This window comes from Mirounga leonina, unplaced genomic scaffold, assembly GCF_011800145.1.
Source record: "Mirounga leonina isolate KUSES-001 unplaced genomic scaffold, KU_Mleo_1.0 Mir_418, whole genome shotgun sequence".
Taxonomy (NCBI): Eukaryota; Metazoa; Chordata; class Mammalia; order Carnivora; family Phocidae; genus Mirounga; species Mirounga leonina.
Window position 1 is genome coordinate 8,494,934 of NW_023270739.1, and position 5,669 is coordinate 8,500,602.

Consider the following 5,669-nt stretch of genomic DNA (forward strand, 5'->3'; position numbering starts at 1 on the left):
AATTAAGTAGCTTAATATACTGTTTTTTTTTTTTTTCATTTTTGGCTCAGCATATCTATTGAATGCCTCTGCATTAGGGTAGGACCCAGAAACTGCATACATTGTTTTGCATACATTGTTTGTATGCAAAACAATGTATCTTTTTCTTTAGCTTTTGTATTTAGTAATAATCATAGACCCTTCTATGAACTTAAGAGATATTCTATACATGTTTCTTTACACAGAAGAGGAAAAGCAAGAGATATTCTATACACGTTTCTTTACACAGAAGAGGAAAAGCGTATGTTTTCTTTGCCGACCGCTGCTCCCACCTTTGATGCCTGTCCTCTGGCTTTGGTAATGTTATTTATTTATTTATTTATTTTATTATGTTATGTTAGTCACCATACAGTACTTCATTAGCATTTGATGTAGTGTTCCAGGATTCATTGTTTGCGTATAACACCCATTGCTCCATTCAGTACCTGCCCTCCTTAATACCCATCACCAGGCTAACCCATCCCCCCACGCCCCTCCCCTCTGAAACCCTCAGTTTGTTTCCTGGAGTCCATATTCTCTCATGGTTCGTCTCCCCCCTCCGATTCCCCCCACCCTTCATTTTTCCCTTCCTTCTCCTAATGTCCTCCATGCTATTCCTTATGTTCCACATATATGTGAAACCATAGGATAATTGTCTTTCTCTGCTTGACTTATTTCACGTAGCATAATCTGCTCCAGTTCCATCCATGTCCATGCAAATGGTGGGTATTCATCTTTTCTGGTGGTTGAGTAATATTCCATTGTATATATGGACCACATCTTCTTTATCCATTTGTCTGTTGAAGGGCATCTCGGCTCCTTCCACAGTTTGGCTATTGTGAAGAAGTCAAACTCTCTCTCTTTGCCGATGACATGATACTCTATGTGGAAAACCCAAAAGACTCCACCTCCAAATTAGTAGAACTCATAAAGCAATTCAGTAATGTGTTCATCTATGGAGTTCCCCATCTACAGGCACTGTGGTACTGACTGTGTGAACCTGTCCTTGACTTGGAAGCCATCTTTATCAAATACCCAGCACTTAAAAGCATCATAAGATGAAATGGACTTATTTATTTCCTGATTGTGTGTTATGGAGCATTGCTCATGTTGATTACATTCAAGGAAAATTCTTTACGTTTGTAAAATTCTTTCGCATTTGATTTATAGTAAACGTTCTGTGGTTTATGTGGGATAGATCGAATGAAGCCCACTTTACAGATAAGCTTTTCTTAATCACTTGACCTTCGCTGTTACAGGGAGGAGGCAGATGCCCTATGTAAAGGTCTGAACAAGCTGGAAAGAGCCATGTATACAGAGGCCGAAGACCAGCTGGCTAGGGAGAGGCTTTTGAGTGAGTTTCCCAAGTTGAAACCCAAGTTGGAGGAGCACATAAGAAAGCTCCACGAGCTTGCAGATGAGGTTGACAGGGTTCATAAGAACTGCACCATCTCCAACATAGTAGCCGGCACCACTGGCGCTACATCTGGCCTCCTGTCCATCCTTGGTCTGGGTCTGGCACCTTTCACAGCAGGGGCCAGTCTGGTACTCTTCAGCCGTTGGAGCGGGGCTGGGAGCAGCATCTGCTGTGGCCCAAGTGTCCACCAGCATCGTGGAATACTCAAGCGAGTTGTCCGCTAAAGCCAAAGCCAGGCGCCTGAGATCAACTGACTTTATTGAAGAGGACATAATTACAAAGGTTCTGAATTATAGCAAACCCAAATTTCTGCCTTAGCATGTAAATGCCTTAAAGACCTGCAAGACCTTGGAAACAAGGTTCGGGCCAGCAAGGTAGCCAAAATTAACCCTCAGCTAGTAGTCAATGCCCTTCACCTCATGAGAGGTAAGCCTGTCTCAGCTCAAAGTGCCAGGCAGGTGCAGAAAGCTTTTAAAGGCACTGCTCTGGCAATGACCAAAGGAGCCCGGATCATGAGTGGGGCCTTATCAGGTCTCTTCCTTGCGATGGATGTGTTCAGTCTTGTGAAAGAGTCAGGGCACTTGCAAGAGGGGGCCAAGACAGAGTCAGCTGAAGAGCTGAGGCAGCAGGCCCGGGAAATGGAGAGAATGTTGAAGAAGTTCACCAAGTTCTATGAAAGTGTGATGGAGGGCCTGACTCCATGACCCCCGAGCAGGGCAGGGAGCAGGGATATGTGTGGAAGAAAGACATAGAGGTACCTTATTAGAGAGGAAAAGAGGGGGAAATAAAGTTTTGGGGATGGGTGTTGAAGAGTTTGGCGTTTCTGTAGCTGAGCCTAGTGAGGGAGGGGTTAATGTGATGGCAGAAGTGTGGCGGGGGGGAACATTTGGCAAGTTGCTGGTGCTCTTTGGGGTCAGTGTGCGCTGAGAGACCAATGAAGCTCCTATGAAATTCTAAAGGTGGTGTTGGAACAGTGGCTGATTTGAAAAAAAAGTGGCGGTGGAGATGGGGGAGAGTAGAAAAGAGAAAGCAGATGCCAGCAACAGGTCAAGGAACCTTGCCATATGTCGAGGAGATCAACCAGCATGGGACCAAAAGACACCGCTTCTCTGAGTCTCACTGTCCTCATCACCTGGGGGTGGGGGGTGGGGGACAGTGTATTGCAGATCCGTGTGGCTTTCCCAATCTTGTCTTCTAGAGACTGCTTCAGTAAATATGGACTGATGCATCGTGTCTTTGTTGTGTTCATTGAGGGTCTTGCCTGGGCTCTGGAGGCCAGACTTCCCTTGCCCATGGCCTTGTCTTCCGGGATCTCAGGGAGCAAGTCCTCCATTGCTCCTTCTGCTTCCTCACTGGGCTCCCGCTCTCCCATCTGGTTATTTTCCTCAGACCTCAGCACCTTGCACGTCCCACTGGGACTCCCAGGGGAAGCTTGCGCACATCTGTCATCAGACTGAGCACAGGCGTGTTCCTCGGCCGGTGTCCAGAACCTGGGATCAACGGGACAGATGGCTGTGTTTTTCTGGTGGGCAGGAGGACCAAGCCTCAAAAGCTGCAGACTTCCTCCTGCCTCCCTCCCTCGTAGACTGCCAAGCCCTCAAGGCCTCCCCTTCCCCACCACCGAGTCATGTGATTCTCTCTTCCTTCTTTCTTGCCCAGACCCCACCTGCCTTCCCTTCTTCCCAGTCCCTCATCCTGCCCTACTTCTGGTCTGTACCCGCAGGGAGTGGGGAGGGGGCTCTCAGCCATCCGTGTCGGGTGGCTGGTTGGATAAATGGTTCTCTTATGGCTTCAGCAGCCCAGCCATTAGATTCTGGGGAGGAAGGCGAGAAAAGCCTCACTTAGCTTTTTGGTCTAGTTGTCACCCAGGACTCATGCCCAGGGATTTTCTGCGCTGGGGTTTAAGAGAAGGAGGCATCGGAGATTTGCCCAGCATTAAGGAATCCAGCCTTTAATGTCTTTCTACATGCCTATTTTTCTTCAGTGCCTGAGGAGCATTACGGGAAGTTGAGGAGGGAGGTGGGGTCCTTGGGAGATTCAAGGAACAAGCCTCACCCAGAATCCCCCACATATCGGAGGGCATGTTAGCCTGAGAAGATGCATGCTGACTCGCTAAGATTTGGGGACCAAGGGATAATATGGGGAAGCTGCAGCCACGAGGCCTGGGGCCAAGGCAGGAATCTAACCAGAGGGAAAGGAGCCTCGGCTGTTTATTGGAGGCTCTGTTCAAAGCAAATAGTCTTAATATCCAGGCTTCCTCATCTTTGGTGAGTGGAATGATTCTCGGCTCCACTGCTTGTTATTTTTCTCACCATCCTTTATTCATCCTGTTAGAGACCAAAACTGTGAACTGCAAAACCTCTGCTGTGTTCCACGGGAGGCAGAGAGTACTTAGGGTGTGAGGTGTGAAGCCTTCAGATGGTTAGCATGGGGTATTGCTAGGAGCAATAGATCAGCCGCCCCGAATTCTGGTCTTGGCATTCTTTGAACGTCATCCTCCAGCAGGGAGGACACTTGGTGGGGCCAACCTCTCAGATCGAAGACCGTGGGATCCGGGAACTATCCGTCCCCCATCAACGATACACAGGGATGTGGAGAGTTCCCTGTGCTGGCCTCAGCCACAGGATGTTTGATGCCAGGGACTGATGGTTCTATCACTGAATCAACCGAGAGGACGCTGGCCCTAATCATTCAGATGCTATGATGTCCCCACTATGCTTCCGGTAGTGAAAAATCTCAGTAAGATTATTAAAAATCCAGCAGCTAAGAATTTAAAAGGCCCCTAGGTATCTGGATTGTAGGAATCTGGTTGCTCTGAGGATCAGGAAGGAATGAGATTGGTTTAAAAGACAGAGTTTGGACTTGCTGTCAGAATACAAATGCTGGGAACATCTGACCCTGGTACATTGAAGGACCTGAGATCATGACCTGAGCTGAAGGCAGACCAACTAAACCACCCAGATGAACCCCCCACCTTTTTTTAACAGACTGAGAGCGAGCGAGCACAAGCAGGGTATGGGAGGGGCATAGGGAGAGGGAGAGAGACAGAAGCAGACTCGTTGCTGAGCATGGAGCCCGACTCGGGGCTTGATCTCAGGACTCTGAGGTCACAACCTGAGCCAAAACCAAGAGTCTGATGCTCAAACGACTGAGCCATCCAGGTTCCCTGGTAGTTCATTTTTTAAAACTGCTGAGTGATATGTATGGCTATACTACATTTTCCTTATTCTCTTGACAGACACTTGGATTGTTTCTTTTCTTCTTTTTTTTAAAAAAATATTTCATTTTTAAGTAATCTCTATACCCAGCGTGGGGCTTGAACTCATGACCCGGGATCAAGAGTCACATGCTCCACCAACTGAGCCAGCCAGGTGCCTGGGTTGTTTCTAATATGAAGCCATTGTTAACAAGACTGCTCTGTACTAGTCTTGCATGGGCATGTTTTCATTTTTCTTGGGTATGCACTGTGCGCTATGGTAGGGGAATCCTTACCTTTTGAAGAACGTGCCAAGTAACTTTCCAGAGTGGTTGTACACCTTACGCTCTCACCAGTATTTATGAGAGTTCTGGTTGCTCCTTACCCTCACCAGTACTTGGAATTGGCCATTTCTTTCATTGTAGCCATTCCCATGGGAGGGTAGTGGTGTCTCCCTGAAGGTTTCATTTGCATTTCCCTGATGATAATGTCAGTCATCTTATCATATCCTTATGAATCATTCCTGTATCTACTTTTTGTGAAGTGTCTATTTATATCTATTGCCCACTTAGCCTGGGTTGCTCAGGCGGTTAAGCGTTCTACTCTTTGTTTGGGCTCAGATCATGATCTTGGGGCGTGGGATCTAGCCTTGCGACAGGCAGGGAGTCTGCTTCCCTTCTTCCTCTCCCTCTGCCCCTCCCCCTGCGTATGTACTCTCTCTCTCAAATAAATAAATAAAAATAAATCTATTGCCCCCCCTTTAAAAATTAAGTTGTAGTCTTATTATTGAATTGTAAGAATATTTAGTATGTTCTAGATACAAGTCATTTGTCAGATATGTGTACTGAGAATATTTTCTCCTGTTTTGGGACTTGTCTTTCCCTTTCTTCATGTGTTTTGAAAAATGAGAGTTTTTAGTTTTGATAAAAACGATTTATCAACTTTTTTCTTTTATGGTTCATGCTTTTTGAGTCTTACCTAAGAAATCACTGCCTCGCTCCAACGTTATAATTACTTTCTCCTACATTTTCTTCTACA

The 5,669-nt window shown here is 46.6% G+C and overlaps 1 pseudogene; it reads left to right on the forward strand.

Moving 5' to 3' along the window:
* The first annotated feature begins 891 nt into the window (after positions 1 to 891).
* LOC117998737 lies at positions 892 to 4,420 on the forward strand (annotated as a pseudogene).
* The last annotated feature ends 1,249 nt before the right edge of the window (positions 4,421 to 5,669 follow it).